This window comes from Astyanax mexicanus, chromosome 3 (genome assembly GCF_023375975.1).
Source record: "Astyanax mexicanus isolate ESR-SI-001 chromosome 3, AstMex3_surface, whole genome shotgun sequence".
NCBI classification, from domain to species: Eukaryota; Metazoa; Chordata; class Actinopteri; order Characiformes; family Acestrorhamphidae; genus Astyanax; species Astyanax mexicanus.
This window is the reverse complement of record NC_064410.1, coordinates 23,199,665-23,224,313: the sequence shown is the minus strand read 5'-3', so window position 1 is coordinate 23,224,313 and position 24,649 is coordinate 23,199,665. Positions and strand designations below refer to the sequence as shown.

Here is a 24,649-nt window from a genome sequence, read left to right as displayed (position 1 = left end):
TATCAGACTCCGGCTCTCAGCTCAGCTCTCTCTAAAAGAGGGGTGAAGTGAAGCGAGATGAAACGACTTCTTTACCCCAACACAATTACAGACTTATGAATCGTATATTCACAAATCACATATTCAATAATCATACACTTTCTGATTATCCCACAACTACTGTGCACACAGCCTTAACGATGTCAACAGAAATCAATCTGTTTTGACTCTATAAAAACTGTCATTTGCAAAAGCAAATGGAACTGCTGTGAGAAAAGTGTCAATCATTATTGTATGAGATTTGCCTGAGTGAGCAAAGAAACCACCTACTAAACAGATACCTGACTTTTTATTTGTATTAGCTGCAGAATTTGAACTGAATTCAAATATTGGAGCACACCATATAGCCAAGATGCAATATTTTAAATCTGAAGTAATCAGCTTCAAGACAAACAACAAAACTGTGGTTATACTGTGAATACATTGTTTCTCTAAAATAAATTCTGTCATTTCCAGGCTAATGTGCACGCCTGATTATAAGCCATACTTTGAATTTAATAGGCTATGTACACAAATAATGTTGCATACCATGAACCGTGCTGCAACATTTCTGGCTAAAAAAATAAACAGCAACCTACCAGAAAAAATCACAAGAGTAAAGTACCAATATTTTAAGGAAATAGTAGATTAATTACTTGTGCAGCCAGAGGCATTTTCCGCTCATGATCTGTTACAGGGCTGCTGTGATATCCATCAGTTAGCTACATTTCTAACCTGCTGCTTATTAAGGCTCTATTGTTACAGTACAGTAGCAATACAGTGTCCAGATTTTGCAAGGTGTCGCTACTGGAAGCCTAGTATATATTGCGCCTCGGCACCCCCGCCACAAGATGCTGGAAGCTGTTCCATTGCTTTACTTTAGTTATTGCGATCAAAGGAACATAAATACAAACAAATCCTGAATAAAGGAAATAAACCTTTCACTGCTGCAGAATGACTCTCTCTGTTTTATATAAATATTGTGTGAAACATGATATGCCTGTCAAAGTTATGATACAATGTGGATTTGTGTTTGTTCACTTAGTTCCACCTGTACACTGTACAAATGAGGAAATAAAAATAATATAAAAAAGTATATAATGGAATTTGGGACAGTTCTATTAATGGGTCATATGAGACCTGCTTTAATTTTGTAACACTACATACAATTCAAATAGCTGGTCTAAAATGATAATAATACAATGTTTTAAGGTGTTTATTTTAACTAGGCATAAAAAATGAACAATCTGATCATTTATTCCTACATGTTTTTTTTATGTGTTTTAGATGTGACCAAATGTAATTGTAAAATGTAGGACACTACTATCATGATATTATACTAAAAGTAATTATCCTTTTTCATAAAATTAATTTGTAAGCCTAATATAAATTTATGGGTCGAGAAAAATGTTGTCGAATGTAATTTATTTAAAACCAGTTACAAAGAAAATCATACCAAGTGCTCACAGTATAGGAGTCATGGTTTATTCATAATCCTTTGAATTTCAATTTACTTAAACTTAACAGGTATTTCACCCATATTTTGGCTTTAACATCTTTTTTCAACTCATGAAATCAAGGAGGATTGGACAAGGATGATGTGTCAAGGTATTTGTGCTTATAAAGGTATTTGTGCTTGTGCTTATATATGTGTGTTTATAAAACCATGCTATTACAGATATAGAAAATGATGATCATAATATCACACCTATTATACAGATAGAAAAACATACATTGGTGATTTGTTTGGAAATAGTTTGTATTAAAGTGGACAGTCAACAGAGCATCTCTTGTAAAGCTTCAAGATAAACAGTAAATATGTAAGTATACTATTATTGCTTTTTTTGAAAGAAATATGTTGTTTTTTTTCCAGGGAGTTCTTTTCTCAATCACAGGAAACTTTTCCACATTACTGCATTCAAGCATTGGCAACAATGAAAAATAAGTTAGTTATTACACCTCTATTACATACACCACACCTAACATTTGGTTGGATGTTCCGTTATAGTTAAATGTTGCACCATGACCAGATGCTTCTGGTAGCCATCAACAAACTAGTGAGATATTCGACCACTCTTTTAGGCTGAATTGAGACAGTTTGATTAAACTGGTTGGTTTACTGACACCAATTGGAAGCAGCCATGGCAATGTTAACTTTGATTGACTGAAGACATTGACACAAGTACCATCCAAACCAACTTCTTCTCATCTGAGGGTGACAGTTTGGTTCTTCTACAAGAGCTGGTGGCAATACTCAGTGGCTTTTTCTTCTTAACTCATCAATCAACCCTAAGAAGAGGCAACAAACTGTTGAGATGTTCGAACACTCTTTCAGGCAGAACTGATACAGTTTAATTAAACTGGTTGGGTTTCTGGTTTGCTTGATTGTGGACAGTGACACTAGTACTATCCGAAACCAACTTCCTCTCATCTGAGCGTGACAGTCTGAGTCTTCTTCAAGGCCTTCTGGGTACTAGGGGTGGGCGATAATGCCCTAAAATAATATTACAATGTTTTATGGTATTTTTGCAATAATGATACTCTTGGTGATATGACAAAACAATTTATACATTTTATAAAAAAAAAATAAAAAATCAATGATCCAGAATGTCATGATACTAAAAATTCACTCTAAATATCTCCATATATCCAGGATTAAAGTAAAATAAATGATGCTGGACAGATATAATCTGTCTCTAGTAGATATATAATGGGAAATCAGAACAGTGTGATTTTTCTTTAGCTAAAAACAGGGAAAGAATCTTGTATCCTAATGTGATAATTAGGGTTGAGTAATAGATGGATGGATATTTCAGGGTATAATATCGTTCACAATATTCATAAATGTTGCCGATATTATCACTTACAATGCGATATGGCACACTCCTACTGGGTATAACCAATAGCTTTTGCATAGGTAATGTAGAATATCATTTTATGATTAAGAATATATTGTTAGATATTCTGTAGTCTACTGTCTCTACTGCAAATCTGTGTTCAGACCTACAGGGGTTGGACGATGAAACTAAAACACCTGGTTTTAGACCACAACAATTATTGTCCCGACGGACAGTTCTGGTGGAAACAGGAGAGTTGAGGTTCACATTGAATTCTACCGTGATTTGGGCAGCCATGGTTTTATGTTTTTTGGATACAATCCGGGTTAGCGCCTGGCTACAGCTTCCTCTTGCATCCACAGTTAATCCTGTTGTAAGTGGTTGGTCCTTCTCGGTGGTATGCTGACATTACCCTGGATACCGTGGCTCTTGATACATCACAAAGACTTGCTGTCTTGGTCACAGATGCGCCAGCAAGACGTGCACCAACAATTTGTCCTCTTTTGAACTCTGGTATGTCACCTATAATGTTGTGTGCATTGCAATATTTTGAGCAAAACTGTGCTCTTACCCTGCTGACTGAACCTTCACACTCTTCATGCTCTTACTGGTGCAATGTGCAATTAATGAAGATTGGCCACCAGGCTGCTCCAATTTAGCCATGATGAAACCTCCCACACTAAAATGACAGGTGTTTCAGTTTCATTGTCCAACCCCTGTAGTAAAACCATAGTTATTAAGGGCTCTGAGAAAACCTTGAAAAGTATGTTCCCCAGGCTTAAAGGTAATAGGTTAAATTCCTTTAGGCGGGAGAGCTGACCATCTGATTTAGCTTCTGTTCTGCAACTGAATGAATATTGGTTATTGAGTATTCATTCCACAAAATGTATATATATATATATATATATATATATATTATGTGTGCTGTCTGGAATTACAGTCAAGTAGGGCCATGGCAGTTGGGCCATGGCATCAAGCCAGGGTGTCAGGCCATCAGTTTCAGTCTCCAGCCTGGCTACTTTCAGTGTCTGATCTTCGGACATACTTCTTGTTACGACCTCTGGTTGTATATATATTTTCCTTGTGTGCCCTCTGTATTGTTTGTGTATAGTTTTTAGTTGCAGGACCATGATTGACCACCAGGGGCGCACTCCACCCAGCTGGAACACAACAGGCCTTTGAAATGTGGTTGACATATGACTAATGTAATGTATGTTGAAACACCGTTGTTATATAAACATTGATTCACTTTTCAAACTCAATGGTGATCAACATTGATTCAACCATTCCCTTGTAATTCTGTTGAGTTACACTCAAAAACAAGAGACAGGGTTACAGAAGAGAAATGGGATTGGGCCTAAATGTCTCATCCTCACCCTGTTCTTTTTTTAGAAACTGTGCATATATCTAATAAAAATATGGAAATACACCGCAAATTCTGCCCCAACCACCCCAACCACAACTCTGAATGTCTAAACAGAACATTTTAAAATGTGACATTTCTGAAAGCTGCCCCCACAAGCTCTAGTCTCTCACACTGTAAACAGGTTCCATCAAAACCTCACCTTCAAACCTGTCAACAGCCCACTCTAACTCAGCATACACAGCATACACAGCTCCACCATTAATAACAGTCAAGACAATATCTCCAAAACTCTCCCACTCCACCCGACACGAAGCCATGACTAACCTCCAACCAAACCACGGAGCCACGCTGGAGCTTCCTGGTCCCCATCCAACCTGGCGTACAGCGAGTAAACAATCAGGAGGAAGCATAGTGCTCATAGATCTCAGCTTTTTTTTCTCTTTTTCTTGCTTTCCTGAGACAAGCATTGTGCAACGTAACGAGCTGCGTTTCTCCTCGCAACAATTAACTGTAAATAAGTGTGATTTTCCCACTGTCTCACTATGGCAGATTATCAATATGGCTATTCAATTATCAACCAGCCCCAAGAGAGTCAGTCACTGATTAAGGGACTTAGATAGAGGGGGGAAGCGGGGGGGCGGGGTATGAGAGAGAGAGAGAGAGAGAGAGAGAGTAAGAGAAATGGAGAAAGAGCAGAATTTAACAACAGAGCAAACATTGTAAAAAGATATCTGTGATTTATATTACAAACTCACCCATATCAGTTTAATGATTGTTTTCACTATTACACAAAACTCCATGTTATATGTTCTGAATGGAGGTCTATAATAAATAATGTATAATAAATAATGGTTATCAATCTTGCAAATACTAAAAAAAAAGCTAAAAATACACCTATCCTAAAAAGGCCTACTATATTTTGGAGCATTGCTGTGAGAATTTGATTGCATTTAGCGATAAATAGGTTAGTAACATGTTATTTATTACTGAACAAAATTATTGAGATTTATTCATTTGTCTTTTCCCAAATCAAGGACATTTGCACGTTTATACATGGGTTTATCCTGTTTTTGTTGGCGTAACTGTCTCTACTGTCCAGGAAAGACCCTCTACTACATTTTTAGAGAATTCATGGTAGGCTTTCATTTAGCATTGTATTCAGCAACAAGAAGAGCGAGAGGGGGTTTAGAGAGAGAGAGAGAGAGAAAGAAAATTAGTGAGGCTAGGATTCTGAACAATCACCACCTCAATACACCTCTTCACCATGCAACTCCTTAATGGTGTCCTCCTAATAAAATCCACTTTTTTCTCGTTTTTGTGAAATATAGGATCAGGAAAAGCACCCGTGTCTACATCAATCTGTGAATGAGCATTCATGGCCACGCCCACCTTGGCTCGCAACCGCCCACAGACAGCATTAAAAGCTGACATCGTCTCGTCAGACAGGAACAGCATGGCAGATCATTCCTGTGTTATTTGTGCAAATAACACATCAATTCAGAGCTAAGGAACAAATGGTTCGAATTTGTTGTCAAAAATGGTACGGAACACCACCAGTGAAGTACAACTGAGATAGGTAGGTGTATGTTTAAAACAGTCCCACCCTGGAACCTGGACTACCCACCTCTGTGTGTTTACATAGGTTTACATAGGATCTCCAGTGGATTTTTGCGTTTTACAGAGAGTCTAAGACTAGGTCAGGGGCTGAACTGCACTTAGCAGTGTCTTTATTTTAAAACATCTCTAACTGATTTCTAATCATCTCACTTGCCTTGCAGTGTTGTTAGCCAATCAGAGGCGATATGTTTGCATGTATGAATATTCATGAGGAAGAGCAGAAATTCTATCAGTCCCCCAGCTTCTCCCCTGGACTAAAGCAGCGCTATGCATTTTTTTTTTTCACAAAAACAAGCTCACATGGTATTCATTCATACTAGAGGCATTCATACTAGACATTTTAAAATGAATGAAAAAAACAATGGACAGAATGAGACCTTTAACTTCAAAACTCATCCCAAAACTCAACTTTCATGGAGCACCATCAAATTGTGTTCCAGAAAACACACCACCACCACAAGTTCCACCAGAGATCCACTGCTCCACAGCTCAATGCTGGGGGGCTTTATACCCCTCTAAACCCATGCCTGGCATTTGGCTTGGCATGAACCCAATACGATCTGGTGGTTATCTGCTCCAGAGAGTCCCATTCTATTGCCAGGCCAACTGTAAAGTGCACATCTGTGTCAGACACATATTGAAGTGGCTGAATACACTCATTAGAAGAGGATTAGAGGGAGTGTCCACAAACGTCTGGACACATACATTGTATATAACAACATCTCACACAAACATAACAGATTAAGATCAGTTTACCACCTGTCCTAGTGGACCTCTACTGAATGCACACTGAATACACACACACATACATAAATACAAAGCATCAATTACATGAGATTTGCAATCTTCAACAAGATTCAACATGGCAGTATGGAATGCAATAATTAAGTATGCCATATACAGCTCTGGAAAAAAATAAGAGGCCACCTTAAAAGGATGAGTTTCTTTAATTTGACCAAATTAAAAACCTCTGGAATATGAGCACAAGCCATCACACCAAACTGAACTGCTTGCATTTTATCCCAAAGCAGTGTGTAAGACTGGTGGAGGAGAACATGCCAAGATGCATGAAAACTGTGATTAAAAACCAGGGTTATTCCACCAAATATTTATTTCTGAACTCTTAAATGTGTCATAAATTAAATATAAAAAAAAATATTTCTCATTTTCTGCAAACAAATGCTCTAAATGACAATATTTTTATTTGGAATTTGGGAGAAATGTTCGCTGTAGTTTATAGAATAGAACCTCAATATTCATTTCACTCAAATAAATATCTATAAATAGCAAAATGTTGAGAAACTGATTCAGAAACTGAAGTGGTCTCTTCATTTTGTTTTTCAGAGCTGTTAAACCCAATATGTTAAACCCAGGATGCTCATATTCATGTCTCTAGAAAAGCTCCAGCGTTTACAAAGGCTTTAACCTGATTACATTAATGTGCCCATGCACATGTGTGTGTGTGTGTGCACACGCTTACACACACACACACACACACACACACACACCCTCTCTCATGCACACAAGGACGCGTGTGCAACACATCACAGCAGACACACATTAACATCACTACACAGAGGACTGGACACCATATGGAGAGCGAATCCTGCACACCCACACGCCCACGCGCGCACACACACACACACACACACACACACACAGAAAGAGAGAGAGAGAGAGAGAGAGAGACAGATGCTTCTACTCACAGAATAAAGCAGACGACACCAGCAGCAGCTAATAGCAAAGGACTGGCGCGGATGCAAGCCGGCTGCGTCCCTTCAGGAATGCTGACAGATTCCGAGGACGAGAGAGGGATGAGAGACAAATATCCAAGGATCCCTCCGAAAAGGAAAAGAGGAGGGGGGGATAGATGGATGGATGGATGGAGGAGGCAGGGGGGAAAACACGTGGGACCAGATCTTACGCTTTCTCGAAATTGGAGTGCAGGCTTTTGAAGGATTCCCTCCTCCTCCTCCCCCTGACTCTTTTTCCTCCTCCTTTTCCTCCTCTTTCTCCTCTTCCTCTTCCTTCTCTTTTACGCAAGGGTAGCACCGTTCCCAAAGGTAGTCCCGATCCCTCGCTTTGATGCTCTGACCTCTGATACAACACCAATCCTTCTCGAGATCTCGGGATGGAGAGGCGACACACACACGCTCTCACACACAAAAAAAAGAAAGAGAAAAAAGAAGGAAAAATCTATCAAAGCGGGAGAACAGATCCAGCAGCGATAAAGTAAATAACACTTCCTTCCAGTCTCGCCGTCTTATTTAGGAACGGAGGGAGGGATGGAGGCTGCGGCGGAGGAGAGGAGAGGAGAGGAGAGGACCGAGGGCAGCCGGCTTTTTCGACTATGAAAAAAGGAAAAAAGCAAAAAAGCGGGCGGGAAGGAACATTCTGTTTTAGTGGAGGAGAGGAAATGCCTCTTCTCTTCTTTCTCTCTCTCTCTCTCTCTTTCTCCCTGGCTGCAATGTGCGACAATCTCCTTTGTAGTCCGTTGGGGCAACTGTGGGGGTGTGGGAGGAGGAGGAGGAGGAGGAGGAGGGATGGTAGGTGACAAAATATGAGGAGGATATGTTGGAAGAAAAAAAAAAGTGAAAAAATGAGTTGTTCTGTGTTCTGTGACTGTTCTTCTTTCTATCCCTCGTTCTCTCTGTATCTCTCTCTGTATGTCGTTTCACCTGAATGACTCAAGGCAGCTAATCAGAGTGTCTTGATTTGCCTGAGCCACTGTTGCTCCAGAGTGCACTGTCTATCTTGTCCTCTTCCTCTCTCTCTCTTTCTCCCTCTCTCTTGCTTTCTTTCTCTAAATCACACTCTCTCTGTGTCTCACTGTAACAAGGCAACGAGTTGCCAATCTAAAAAAAAAAAAAAAGAGTCTGAATAAAAAGACACTTTTTTCACTTCCAATCCACTTCCTTCTCTCATCTTCTTTTGCTGGAAATGCTTTATACCTCTGTTCCACCATTCAGACAAGACCTTGTGTCACTTATATACCTCAAAAAAGAGAGAATATATATAGAGAGAGTTATAGAGTAAATATATCTATGTAGAGAGTTTATATCTCTCTCTTAAGTCTCTCTCTCTCTCTATACACATATACATATGTATGCTTATATATATACACCTACAAGTTCTTCAATGATACATTCTCATGTATAAGTTAAGGGGGACTAATTCTAAATATTAAATGTGTGAACGTCCAAAAAGAAAAGTCCAAAAAACTTCACTCAGATCTGATCCTGAACACATCGCAACCAGGCCAGAAATTGTACAATGTCACAGTGTATTTGTAGTGCGAAATCTTCCAACTTCTGGACTTCCATTTTAACTGCCTTCCAGTCAGGAAGTTCAATTATCTCGCGTCGAATGATACGGCACGGATTCGATTCCTCTGAGCACGTTACGAAATCAAAGGCTTTTTCAGGCGATTGGACGCTGTTTGTCCTCCCTCTCTCTTTCTTCCTCTCTTTCTCTCTCTCACTGTCTTTTTAAAGCTCCCAATCGAACTCCAGTTCGGTGGCAGTTATTTGTGGATAACTGTGTGGAAAGATGTTCATTTAGCCCTCCTTCGAGGACTTCCTCTATTGGTCGTTCCAAAGTTTATTTTCTTGTCATGTTCCAACCAATAACACCAACACTGATGGAGACAGAATTCATGCATAAGTCGCCAAAATCCTGTGAAAACCAGTCTGGTTTCCCTCTGTTTAGGGAATGTTTAGGAAGGTCTGAAGGATGCTGGGAGACTCAGCGGTAAGCAGCCAGAAATGACACGATGGCTGGATGTTGAAGGAATGAGATAATCTGAAACAAGAGAGAGAAAGAAAGAGTTAGAAGTCCTCTTAACAACTGTTGCACTGATGAAAAACTTCTACCAAATAAAAAATGCATACTGTATATCAAAATACAGGGGTTGGACAATGAAACTGAAACACCTGTCATTTTAGTGTGGAAGGTTTCATGGCTAAATTCTTCATTAATTGCACATTGCAGCAGTAAGAGCAGAGTGTGAAGGTATAATTAGCAGGGTAAGAGCACAGTTTTGCTCAAAATATTGCAATGCACACAACATTATAGGTGACATACCAGAGTTCAAAAGAGGACAAATTGTTGGTGCACGTCTTGCTGGCGCATCTGTGACCAAGACAGCAAGACTTTGTGATGTATCAAGAGCCACGGTATCCAGGGTAATGTCAGCATACTACCAAGAAGGACCAACCACATCCAACAGGATTAACTGTGGACGCTGTAAGAGGAAGCTGTCTGAAAGGGATGTTCGGGTGGTAACCCGGATTGTATCCAAAAAAACACAAAACCACGGCTGTCCAAATCATGGCAGAATTCAATGTGCACCTCAACTCTCCTGTTTCCACCAGAACTGTCCGTTGGGACAATAAATTATTGTTGTCTAAAACCAGGTGTTTCAGTTTCAATGTTCAACCCCTGTACAGAAATTCTATAAATCAAAGCACTTTAAATCAGGCATTTTAGATGGATTCCCCTTAAGCGCCCTCTAGGACCTTTTAACAGACATGTAGTATGAAACTCTTTTACAGTACAAAATATACATTTCAAACAGTATTTGTGGTTGTTACACCTTACAGAGCCCATGTTTGTTTTCTTCTTTTCTAGGTTTCTCATTTCTGTTATTTTCTTGTCTTGTTTTTTTTTAAATAGCCTGTTTGTTTTCCCTCTCATGTTCTCTAAAACACATTGCTTTATTTTTGTTGTCTTGTCTTTAGCTTTAGCCCTGCCCTGCCATCAGTGTTCTCACCTGTGTTTAGTTTGTTACTCTGCTCCTTTGTTACCTTCCCCAGGTGTTCCTTCTTTCTTCTGCTCTACTTAAATATACCCCATGTCCCCATTTCCTTTGTTCTGTATCTGCTTTGTATATGCTTTGTTTGACTCCTCCTTTTAGCTGTATGGTTTGTTTGGTTTGTTATCTTTACTCTGTTTGTTTGACTTCTGTTTTTGTTGGTATTTTCTTGTCCTGCTAGTCTTTTTTTTATTTATTTAGTTGAAAGGGACAATGCTCATTAATCAACAGAAAACAACTGTAAATGAGCCAGAGTTAGCCATAAAAGGCTAATTTTCAATGGTAGTCCCTGGCCGGCTCTTACTCTGGCAACCTAAAATAAAAGCAATAACTTACGTACAAATAATACAAAAAGAAATATCCATCATACACAATACAAACAATACAATACGATAACAATTAACAACACAACATCCCTTACAATATAGAACAATATTCAGTATTCAGTAGGCGGCGGTTCATGCTCTAATGTTCACATATTTGATTATTAAAAAGCCACAATTTAAGCTGATTAAGCTCATTAACCTCATTGAGAATCTTTGGGATGTGCTGGATGGAGAAGTGCTGCTTTGTGCAGTGGTCAGACTCTACCATCATCAATGCTGCTACAAGATCTTGGTGAAAAGATGAATTAATGCAACACTGGACTGAAATAAATCTTGTTACATTGCAGAAGCTTCTTGAAACAATGCCACAGTGAACGCAGCGTGCTGCAATCAAAGCTAATGGTCAGGCAGTCTACATAATAATGCAGCTACAGGAGCATAAAAACGATGAAATGGTTGTTGAAGGAAGGATAATTAGGTGTGAAGTGTTCAGAGCCCTTATGGACTATGGCCTGGGCGTAGAAACAGTTCAGTAATCTCCTGGTCCTTGATGTCACACTCCTGAGTTATGGATGAGTATTATCTTGGATGATCTTGTGGACCCTTCTAAGGGCTTTGAAGTGGTGAAAGGACCATTTCTGAGGTTTTCAAGGCTGTCTTGACCATATGTTAAAGAGGGCTGAGAATGCTTTCAATTATGCAACTGTAGCAGACTAAGGTGCCGCTGCTATGATCAGGAGCTTGCTGGTTCGAATCCTGTTTAAGCAGCTTGCCATCAGCTGCCGGAGCCCTGAGACAGCACAATTGGTCTTGCTCTCTCTACCCAGATGGAGCTCTCTCTCCACATCACTACAAAGGGTGATGTTGATAAGCACAAGGCTGCATCTGTGAGCTGATGTATCGGAACCGAGTCACTGCGCTTTCCTCCAAGCATGCTGTGATGCTACTAGTTAATGCTGTGGTTTAAAAAGGGGGCATGGCTGACTTCACATGTATCGGTGGAGGCATGTGCTAGTCTTCATCCTCCTGGTGTGTTGGGGCTTCACTAGAGAGATCTTCACTGATGTTGACTCTAAGAAATTTAAATACTCTGTGAAGCATTTATCTGGGGTTCTGCACTGTCCTGATGAGAGCCAGTTTTATCATGACGTATTTGATGGTCTTTGCAACTGCACTTAAGGATGCTTTCAAAGTTTTTAAGCTTTGTTTTGGAGTGACTAACTGACTTAGTCTTAATTTAGTTGAGTAGTTCTTGCTATAATATGGATTAAAGCATTACTCAAATACAGCATTTCACTGTATACCAAATCTACCTCTTTACAACTTTACAACTGATGCTCTTAAACACATTAAGAAGTAAGACATTAAAGTAAATAACTCTTGACAAGATCAGCAGCACAGCTGTTAACTGAAAGCCATTCCAGGTGACTCTACCTCAGAAAAACTGACTAAGCTGTGCAAAGCTGTCATCTAAGCAATAGGTACTTTAGGTACACTAGGTACACATCTAAAACTTAATACATTTGTTTAACCTTATTTTTTGTTTACTAAAGGTAACTATATGTTATAAGTTATACCTGGTCTTTTTGTAGACATCAGAGTTGCCAGATACAAAGATATTGCAGAGGGCAAATAACATGGGCCAAACCTCACTGTTCATCCTTGTTTTTTTAATTGGGAAATGGCCAGATGTGTTTTGTGGGAACTATAATTTCAATACAGCTGCTCATGTGGCTTTTTTTCTCCACATCTGTGGCATATTCCCCCAAATTCCATTCTATTGCATACCATTCATCTTCTCTTAAAATATGGAAAATGTGCTTAAAAATCATCCCACCTTCACTGAAATACTTTCTATCTAAGCAATATTTATATTTATATTGAACTATTGTCCAGCCTCACCTCCATCACATCCTATTTTTACACATCCTCACAGTCAGCCTTCCACAGCCTAATGCCTATGCCATCACTCACTGTCTGCTCCATGTAGCTCTGCACTTCAGCTCTGTACTCTTTCTTTCTTTCACTCGCTCTCCTCTTTCCCTTCTTCCTCTGTATCTGTCTCTCTGGGATGCTGCACGCCACATTGTTGGGTTGACACATGATACTTGTGTGGAGGAAAATACAGTGCCCTGAAAAAGTATTTGCCCCCTCACAGATTCACAGACCTGTGGAATCAAGACATCGCTAAAATGGAACCTGTCTGACAACATGAAGCAGCTAAAAGATCTCAAAAAACAACAAATTTGCCTAAGAAAATGTGAGAAGACAGAAAAAAAGTCCTTGACATCTATCAGACTGGAAAAAGTTTTAAAGTTATGGCTGGTTTACCAAAATTACTCCATAAGAGCCATGGCCAACTCATCCAGGAGGTCACAAAAGAACCCAGAACTTCATCTAAAGAACTGCAGTTCACACCCGCCTAAGTTAAGTCAGTGTTAACCATTTGAACCCTAGGCTGTTTTGGTGTGTTTTGTCTTCGTTTTTGTTTTCAGTTCCTGTTTCAGGTCGTATACCACAGTAATTATATCAGTCACATGCCCTGATCTCTTTTATTCCAGAAACCATATGGCTGCTCAAAAATATAATCATTTAAAATATAAAAGGAAGCAGAATTGTTATATTTTCCTGGAACTGGCCGTGTTTTGGTCAAAATTTTACCAAGCGCCTGTTTTTTTTTTAACTTATTTTTGAATGTATATAAAGTAGTGAATCTATATAAAGTAGTGCCATACCTAGCTTTAGTTTGAGTGCAGGTAGTTTCACACTTTTTCTGTGGACACTTTTGAGTCATTTACTGATATTACTATTTGGTTTGAAACATCATATAAATAATATGTTTGAAGAACTAAAGGTAAATAATATTGGTTGGGGAAGGAGATCTCACTTTTTTAGGTGTTTTTCTCAATGGGTTTCTTGTAGATTTAGCTTTAACGCACTGGGATGTGATCACTATTTTTAGAAAAAATAAGTTCCGCCATTTCTATCCATATATGGATTATGTTGATGTGTGAAGGGAGTCCTGAGTAATTAAGCGAAAAATGTTAATAACGAAAAGGGTCAATAATCTAATAATAAGAAAGAGATTGGCCAAAGATGGTATATATGGTAGAGTTCCAAGGCAAAAACCACTGCTGACCAATAAGAACACAAAAAAAAGTCCTTTTTCACATTCGGCCAAAAGTATATTGATGATCACCAGGACTTTGGGAAAAATTTTCTGTGGACAGACGAGAAAAACTGGAGCACATAATTTCAAAAGAAGAACATCTTACTGTCAAAGTCAAACATGGTGGTGGTAGCATAATGGTCTGGGGCTGCTTTGCCCCTTCAGGGCCTGGGAAACTTGCTGTAGTTGATAAAATCATGAATTCTGCTCTCAACAAAACAATTCTGAAGAAGAATGTGTGGCTATCAGTTTGTGACCTCAAGCTCTGGCGTACTTGGGCTCTGCAGCAAGACAATGACCTGAATCAGACCAGCAAGCTCTAAAAAATAAAATAAAGGTTTTGGAGTGGCCTAGTCAAAGTCTGATTTTGTCAAATTTACCCGTTTTAAAGTTTGAAGATTTAGAAAAATAGTTAAAAGTATTTTTTTCAGTTTGAAACTTCTTCTGCTTGCCTTAATTAGTGTAATCAACATATAATATTAAAATGGTTCATCTCACATATTTGAAACCACCCTCTGCAAAAAACTAAAACAAAATTGCAATGTTATGTTTCAATGTTATGTAAAACTACTGTTTTATATGTTGGTCTTAAAATAAAGTACTAGTTCCTTGATTATTGATCTTTTTAAAGAAATAAAATTACAGCTTGAAACTCACTGCAGCGCTGCATAGAGGTGTAATAGGCGTAATAGCGGTGCTCTCGTGTCTGTGCCGGAGCTCCTCTGAGCTCAAACCAGACTCTGTAAGTTTTCTGAGGCGGCCGCGACCAACGCTCGTGAGAACTGCGACCTGCTTTCCGACCTTTAGTTTTAACAGTTCTACAAGGACTACTGGTTCATTCTTTACAAACTTACATACAGACGCTCTGGCAGAAGCTGGAAAGAGACCGACTATGAATCATTTTTGAAAAAATATCATAGGTGTGTGTCACGTCTGGTGCTGTTAGCTCCTCTGTCCCTTCCACACTCAGCTCTAACGGAGGTTCTCAGGTCAACAACTACATTACCCAGAATGCACCACCCGCTGACATCACGCACTCACCTGATCACGTGACACCTCACCTGCTTCCTCCAGGAAGTCCTGAATACTGATTACTGGCACTATAAAAGAGCACTCCACACAAACACCCACGCCGCGTATTGTAGGTTCTCCTCTTTACAAAGCGTTACTTTCTCTCTTGTATCAGTTTATCTTGTGTATGACCTTGCCTTTGTTTTCTTGACGCCGATTATTGCCTTTGCCTCTGATACTGGATTGTTTGTGTATTACCTGGACTGTGTTTTCACTACTGCCTCTTGGATTACCTCTGACATTGGATCTCTCGTGTATGAACTCTGGACTGTCTCTCGTTTATGGTATGGTTTTGTCTACATTGCTCTGGTTTCTGGTGATTACCCATTTTCTGTATCGACTACGTCTTACATCTGTTTATTTTTATAATAAACACATTTTTATCAGTATCTGCACGTGTCTGCATTCTGTGCTCACCATGACAGTGTGAATATATCTAAAGTCTATACATTCAAAAATAAGTAAAAGGAAAAAAAAAAAATTTGACCAAAACATCAGTTCCAGGAAAATATAAAAATTCTGCTTCCTTTTACATTTTAAATGATTATATTTTTGAGCAGCTTCTGAGTATGGCTTCTGCAGTAAAAGAGCTGATGGCATGTGACTGTCTGATATAATTACTGTGTTATAAGACCTGAAAGAGGAACTGAAAACAAAAACAGAAAAAAAAAACACACCAAAACAGCCAAGAGTTCAAAGTGTTAAAATGTGTTTTTTTATAATTATTATTATTATTTTTTTAATTGTAATACTTTTTCACAGCACTATATTTTCGGGGACCCCAAAAAAAATGCAGATTAAATTAAAGTGAACCTGGCCTCTGCTCCTGACAGCGCGGCACATGATCGCCGGCTGTGGCCTCGCCGCCAGTTCTAACTGATGCTGATGTGACCGTTGTTTTTTTGGCCCAGACTAATTAACTTTAATTATGTGCGGGAAAATACAGCCGGTTAACATCCCTCTCTGACCTATTAATTCCGTACCGCACTTGACATTTAACGCTGTAATCCCAAAAAGGCCCGCACTCCTTTCTAGCAACCTCGGACTACAGGAGGCAGACCTGCCTCAGCAGAGCTTTGTGCTGCAGTGTACGTGTGTGTAAGTGTGTGTGATGCGTTATAAAAGTGTGTGTGTGCTTGTGTGTAGAAAGTTGGGTGAGGAACGTTGCTGCAACATTGACTCTTGTGTGCTGGAACGTTATGTAAGCCTATTAGCCTCAGCTGGTGCGTAGAGGCCCGTTGGCGAGATCTGCGAAAAAGAGAAGGGCAGTCAAGTGGCTGCCATGTTTCTAAATGTATCAATCCACCAGCCAACACTCTGCTCCAAGCACACACACACACTAACATTATGACCACCTCCTTGTTTCAACACACATTATTCATTAAAAATTTTTCAGATCCACTTTAATTTCAGATCTGTTATTACAGACTAGGGGTGGGCGATATGGCCCTAAAATAATATCACGATATTTCATTGTATTTTCACGATTTTGGCGATATGACAAACAATTTCATTAAAAATTTAGATATTTTAAGAATACACTACTGCAACTGAATACAAAATCAATTTTATTATTGCATACAAAATGATATGGTGCACCCCTAACTGAGATATTAAAAAAAAAAAAAATACAAGAATTTTATCCGATTTGTAACAGAAGTCCTGAATGATCCCGAATGTCGTGATACTAATAATAACGCACTCCAAATATCTCCATATATCCAGGATTAAAGTCAAATAAATGATACTAGACAGATATACTGTATTTCGTCGCTGTCCAATGAAAAACACTCATGTCCAAAACAGCAACTTTACAGGAGAGAGAAAAAACCTTGTAAACTTTCAATGGAAGTCAATGTAAAAAGAGTTTATTTCAGGTCATTTTGAAGAGTTTCTATTGGTCTATTCATCAAGAAATTTTGGCACAGTGTAAGGGACCGTTTGTCTGTTCAAATTATGTAGGAAACTGAAAATCGAACAAAAATGAAGATACATGTTTTTCATAGGACAGCGATGATATAATCTGTCTCTAGTAGATATATAATGGGAAATGAGAACAGTGTGATTTTTTTTTGCATAACAACATTATGACCACCTCCTTCATTTCATTTTTTTCAGATCCACTTTATAAATCTATTATTACAGCCTGTAGTCCTGCTTCTGTTTCTCTGCATACTTTATTATCATCTTCCTTTTAACATGTTCTTCAATATTCAGGACCCCACAGGACCACCACAGGGCAGGTACGATTTGAGTGGTGGGTCATTCTCTGCACTGCATAGAATTGAGTGTACAAACAAGGTGGTGGTGTGTTTGTTAGTGTGTGTTGTGTTGTGTTGGTATGAGTGGATCAGACACAGCAGTGCTGCTGGAGTTTTTAAACACTGTGTCCACTCATTGTCCACACTCTATTAAACACCACATACTGATACAACATGATTGACACAATACAATATTGATGTATTATACCACAGTTAGTTCCGATTCTGCAATGTGATTGGCTAAGAGACATTCTATGAGTGCCATTATCAGCTGGTAATACACTATAACCAAAGCTTTCCATGTATTACTCTACCGCATACAGGTGGTACCTGAATCCCTATCAACGGTACCGCGCTTACAAGTCAAACAGAACAGTAATGGATCTAATTTACTTGCAGAGTTTTTTATAACCAAGCTTTTATAACCGTCCTCTTGAACTCAAAATACTTTAATAAATAACGATACGACAGCAGCACGGCAGTGCCAATATTACACATTATAGCACTCCCTCTCATGTATTATTGCTTAATTGTACCATCCTTAATTAATATCACTCTATAGTGTATCATGTCATTTATGCTACTAATGTAAGTTTTAATTACGTGGCTAATCTAAAGATAGTGCTGTCCGTAATTTCTACACACTTACTAATACCATACTAATTAACTCATTTCTCATTAAAACAAAAAAAATCAGTTCTCACTCTCTAACCTACCAAACTCTGATTTTGTATAAACTAATAATAATGTACCAAAAACAATAAACTGCAAACATTTGTAAGAACAACACAAAATAATCCCTTGAAGCTTCCATGTCATACCTGGACTACAATACCCAGAACACACCACACTCTGACATCACTCCCCATCATGATCACATACCATTGCACACAGCACCTCCAGAAAGCCAATCACCAGAATATTGAATTCACCTGTCCACACCACCCAAATAACACCTGATCTGTGGTGGTCCTATGGGGTCCTGACCATTGAGGAACAATATGAACGGTACGCAGAGAAATAGAAGAAGCCACATACAGTAGCTACAGCACAGAACACTGCAGTACAGCAAAGGTAAAGAAAATAAGCATCGCTACATCATTTGAGCTTTTTCTTTTTTGAAATAAAACCAGCGTGTGTGTGGAAAAAGTCACTTATAAAGAAGACGACACGCGCTGTAAACAGTAGTTATTGCAGGATGATTGCTGTAATGGTTTGGTCTAATAAGCCTGTTGATTTGCTCAGATTGTCCATTGTGTTGACGGAAGGTAAGGCAATGGACTGTGTTAAGTGTGTGTGGGTGGACTGTTTTTCTAAAGCATGTTCCAAATGTGGTGCTCTTAATTCTCGAGTGAGCACTCTGCTGCTATACCTGTGTGCTGGTCTTTAACATTAGATCTGAATGCAGGCTGCCTTGTTGCTGCTGAAGTGTGTGTGTGTGTGTGTTTATAGATGTGTGTGTTTTACAGGACATGTGGGTAGTTCTGGTATTAGCACATCTGCTTGTGAAATGAATGCAGATTAGTACTGGAGGTGGGAATCACAGGGTATCTCACGATACAATATTATACCGATACATTGCCTACGATATAGATGATATCACGATATCACTGGGATTCTGTGATACTTGATTTATTTCAAGATAATTCTCTACGATACTTTCCGATATCTGTGTTACTGAAGAAGATAAAATACCCCTGAATGGGGCTGAATCGACTAATCTGATGATTATTTTTTCGATTAGTCAACGATTATTTCGGCCATGTTCTCCATCTCTAAAAACAATAGAAACAGCTGAACATGAGGTTTAAACAGTGTTGGGCACGTTACTTTGGAAAAGTAATTAGTTATAGTACCTAAATTAACTGAGTTACTCCACTATAAAAGTAACTAGTTACCAGTAAAAGTAACTATTGCATTACTTGCCTCCATAACCCCCACCCCCTACCTTGTCAGAGCGTGTTTCATAAGCCATTTATAAGATAATAGTCTATTCTCAACTGGCCTGGTGACTACACCCATGGTGCCCACTGTCCAGCACTAATTAGTGCAATCTGTAATTTCGAACTAATTAACTCATTAACACATTAATGTCCATATGCACTCATCTTGTAAATACATTATCTCCCACATGACGTAAAGACAACAAAAGCAGGGGAAACAAAACAAAAATGTGCAGAGGGGTGGGCCACTAGAATCAGGGTTTGGGCCCATCAATTTAGGCTATAAATCTTAGAGTGTATTGTTTCACACCTATAGTGTGTTGTCTGCTCTGGTCTGAATCAGTAAACAGCAAACTCGTTCAAATATTGTAAATACTATTAATATACACTATATCAGACAAATTTATTATTAAAAGCCTATTTATAATGAGAACATAAACGGCCAAATCCATCTAATACATGTTGTATTGGACTCAGTCCAACAGACAATCAAACAATCAATAGTTTACCCCTTTGGGTGATGTAACCGTCTAGATAAAGTTGCAAAGGTTAAATACTAAATTTGAGTTAAATTACGTACTTAGCCTGCAGTCCCTAGACATTTAGTAGACATAAAAACTCATTCAGAGGACAAGAGAAACCATTTGTTACCACAGCAAAAGTTGGAACAATGAGAAAAAATTACATAATAAAAAGAGCAAAGCGTTCTATGAGTACTTTGACAGTGTAAACTCCAAGATATTTAATATTCTGTCTGCTAAATTTCATGTAATCTTCATTCTGAACTGAGGCCTGAAATCCATTCTAAAAATGTTAGGATGATAAAGTATTTACGACTAAAGCTGTGTAACAGTGCGAGGACATCATTTTTGATGTTTAATTTTTAACATTTAAGTTCTATACACAACAGGTAAAGCAGTCCAGTACATGCTCCCCCTTCTTCTGCAGCCATGCCTTTGTAAAGTGTGCAGCATGTGGTTTAGTATTATCATGCTGACAGATGAACGAATGCCCTTAAAAAATAGGGCAAAAATAAGATCTGCACTAAGGCTGCCATCGCAGAAGCATACTGACACAACCCCCATACTATAACAGTCTCTGACGTGTACACTTGTTCCTGATAACAGTCTGGATAGTCCATTTCTTCCTGAAAAGATCTGTAATACTGATTCCTCTGACACACGGCACATTTGCACTGTGTGATGGTCTCAGCGGATGGTCCTAAGGAGCCTTAGAGCCCAGAGAAGTCGACACCATTATTGGGCATGGTTAAAATTAGCTTTCATTTTCGAGCAGCATTTTTTATGTGGCATTTGTGAACGCAGCTCTCTTTTAGTGCTTGAAAAAAACCTTGTCCATGTGGTTCTATTAGCTATTGTTGACGTATGACGTTTTTAAAAGAAGTCTCGCCTGAGGAATCAGAGATAATCTGTGAGGAACATTGTTTTTTGACATTTCAATAATTTCAATTACAAACAATTACAAACTGGAGCTTCTCTGTCTATCCTCCTTTTTTTAAAGTACTTTGTGCATACTGCTTTTGTACTAAACTACATCTACAATCACCTGTTTGATTTAATATCACTTGTTTGATTCTTTTTTTTTTTTTTTTTTTTTACCTTATTACTGGCCCTGAATTGAACAACATTTATTTTGGAATGTGTTGCAGGTCTAAATTATACATTTTTCTAAATTATATATATTTCCTTTACTATATTTGTAGTATTTTTATATATTTTTCAGTAATCTTTTGTATATATAGATTTATTATTTGTATATATATTTCCCTGACCTGTTTTTCTGTTCTTTCCTCTGTGCTGTGTAACATTGCAAATTCCCCCATTGTGGGATTGTTAAAGGATCATCTTATTATATTTTATCTTATCTTAAAATGAAGAAATGGCTGTATAATAACAAATGAAATACAGTTAAGCAACAGGTAAGAAATATATTTAGTTCAAAACAATGTAAGAAAACCTGATTTGTATTTGTAATGGAAATATTTACATACTACACAATCAAAACAGTCTGGTTTCATTGTAAGTGACCCTTTCTTCCTCTTCCTTTTTATGCCTTCTTTTCTGTTAAACAACTTCCACATTGTGGCTATAGAGACTCGTTTTATAGCTCTTACAGCAAGCTGAATTTCTCCTTTATCAGAAGGTTAACGCTGTAATTTTGTTCTTTTCACTTGGCTTCAAAGCACTGAAAGGGAGTCATGCTATTCTGGACCCTCAGAGACTCAATACAGGTGAAAACAGAGCTGGAGATGCTTTTCTCGATTGCTTTATCCCACATATTGCTTTATCCCTACTGATTCTATATTACTTATTTGATATAAGATTGTTACTATTATATATATATATATATATAAGAGACCATCTAAAAATGATGAGTTTTTCTTTGATTTTACCAAATTGAAAACGTCTGGAATATAATCAGGAGGAAGATGGATGATCACAAGCCATCAAGCCAAACTGAACTGCTTGAATTTTTGCACCAGGAGTGGCATAAAGTTATCCAAAAGCAGTGTGTAAGACTGGTGGAGGAGAACATGATGCCAAGATGCATGAAAACTGTGATTAAAAACCAGGGTTATTCCACCAAATATTGATTTTTGGACTCTTAAATCTGTATGAATATAAATGTTTATGAATACGTTTTCTTTGCATTATTTGAGGTCTGAAAGCTCTGCAACTTTGTTATTTCAGCAATTCCTTATTTTCTGCAAATGAATGCTCTAAATGACCATATTTTTATTTGGAATTTCGGATGTTTTATTTGGAACGTTGTCTCTAGTTTATAGAATAAAACAACAATGGTTTTGCTTATTTTACTCAAAAATTCTGATTCAGAAACTGCTGTATGTATATATAGACATTTCCTGAATAAACTAGGCTGGGGCATGACGTGTTTTTCTAAAAAAAGATACTTTTAAGATGATGATCTACACACTACTATTCTAGGTTTTGACATTATTTGTTTTATGTTTAAATACATGCTTTTCAATTCATTTTAAAGCATCCATCATAGATGGAGACGAATATCTTCTAGTATTTGGCAACCCAACTCTATTACTATTTTTTTTCCAGTGTATGCAGTCCAGTTGTAAAGTTAATAACCTTCACTCAAGCTCTCGCTCTCTTTCACATAGACCAAGACAACAGCAGCTATAGTAGCAGCGTAGCTATAAGCGTCAATGTCAACACCAATCGCCAGCTCGCCATCAGAACACGAGGTTGTATGGAAGTCAGAGCTCTGGCTTTTAGCAGAAAATAGAACAGAAGCTGGGGTTCACAGAGATGGACGTACATATTGCGCAGTAACAATATTAGCATGCTGTGTGTGTGTGTGTGTATATGTGAGTCCTCAAGAATAAAGAGATGCAATGCTGTTTGTATATATGTATGTATAAATATATATACAGGATTGATACTTTTAACCCATGTGCCTTCCTTGGTTTAGGCTGAACAGTCCTATGACACACATGGATGGTGGTTCATGACTGTTGAGGGTGGGTGGGTGGATGGATGGGGCGACTGGGGCGAACGTTGCGAGTGCGAGAGAGGGGGACGTGAGTGATGAGGTTATAGAGGGGGAGAGAGAGAAAGAAAGAGGGAGAGGGTGCAAGTAAAGAGGGGGTGTGGATAAAATGGCTGATGGACAACAGAAATGGGGGATTTGGAAAAGCCGGCAGCACAGAGAAAGAACGGGAGGGAAAAAAGCGGCGCATGCTAATTCAGAGAACAATCGACAAACGCGCCGCGCTGACAAAGCAGGGCACAAAGTGTGGAAAGAGAGAAAAAAGAGAAAGAGATGAGAGAGGGAAAAAAAGAGGAAAGAGATACACTCACCCATGTCTGTCCCCTCTCTACCACAGCCAAGACTGAGCCACGCCGCTCTGAGTCTGACTCTACTGCGCTGGGAGAGAGAGAGAGAGAGAGAGAGAGAGAGCGAGAGAGATGGAAAGAGAGAGCTAGAGAGCAAGAGCGCGAGAGAGAGAGGGAAAAAGAGAGAGAGAGAGAGCTCTCGGCCGACGGCTGTTATGAGCGTGCGCCAGTGCAGCACAACAATGACAGCAACAGAGCCTAGACCCAAAAGAAGAACAGACGCAAATAACGAACAGAAAGACAAAGACAGAAGAACAGCAGCGCCGACTGATCACTTCTCACACTTCACGTGTTTAAAAAAAGGACAAATTACCTAAATGACTTAAACAGATAAACAGATAAAGCTCTGGTATTCATCCCTGACACGATAAATCAAGAGATTCACACAGACGCATAGGCAATGACAGCGCCATGAGTAGACTCCACAGGCGGTTGATCCCTCAGAGGCTGCTGACTACCTCGCCTCCTCCTCCCCTTTCCATCTTTCTACTGTGTCCTGTGTTTTCTGCAGCTCTTTATTTGATTCACTTCTGTTCTCGTGCACAGAGAGATGTGAGCCGTGTGTGCCACTAGAGAGTGCATTTCATGAAGAAACTGATAGACCTTTCCTGTATGTTTTTGCGTCCTTGAGTTCTTGCGCCTGACATCATTTTTAGCTGCCCAAGGTGCATTCCAATACTCAGGAACGCAATTACAGTTAACCAAGAACTAGTTAACCCTCCTGTTATCCTCAAATTTATTGGCAGATTTTATCCATAGGGTCAGTTTGACTCCCAACAATTTAAACCTCCAGAAAATAATAATAAAATAAATTAATGGGTGATTATATGCTTAAGCATCAGGTGTTTTATACATCTTTGTCGAAGTATTAGTAGTTCTTGCATTACCTGTAGGGACTCAGAGTGGTCCAGCAGACGAATGCAGGGGTCCTGTGTATCTCGGAAGTTCAATAACTGTCTTGCATTTTAATAGGGGTTCCTTGAGTCCCAAGTAGCGTTGCGATCTCCCTGCCGTCAACCAAAAGCACCGCAATCCAAACCCCTTTCCATCAATGAATATCACCGCGATTTCAGCATATAATGCTGCCATTTCCCCCAACCCCATCATCAAACAGTGCTGTGATCTTCCTGCCAACAACAAACAGTGCCTCGATCTCCCCAATCAACAAATACTCTTTAGCAAATAGTGCCGAGATCCCCCCCACCCCTGCCAACAAACAGCATTGGGATCTCCACATCATCAACATATAGCGCCGCAACCCCCTACCCTATCAACAGTGCGGCGATATCCCTTCATCAAAAATAGTGCTGCAATCTCCTTGCCATCAACAAATAGTTA

General features: G+C 38.9%; 1 protein-coding gene across 2 annotated transcripts in view; it reads right to left on the bottom strand.

Moving 5' to 3' along the window:
• Positions 1-23,354, bottom strand: part of LOC103033741 (glutamate receptor ionotropic, kainate 5) — a 239,690-nt gene extending 216,336 nt beyond the window's left edge. For both annotated transcript variants that reach the window (XM_049476212.1, XM_049476214.1), the window contains exons 1-2: positions 23,276-23,354; positions 7,545-9,639 (exon numbers count right to left, since the gene is read on the bottom strand). The gene's annotated coding sequence lies outside the window, so the exon portion shown is untranslated. The remainder of the gene's footprint in view (positions 1-7,544; positions 9,640-23,275) is intronic.
• Between the last annotated feature and the right edge of the window lie 1,295 nt (positions 23,355-24,649).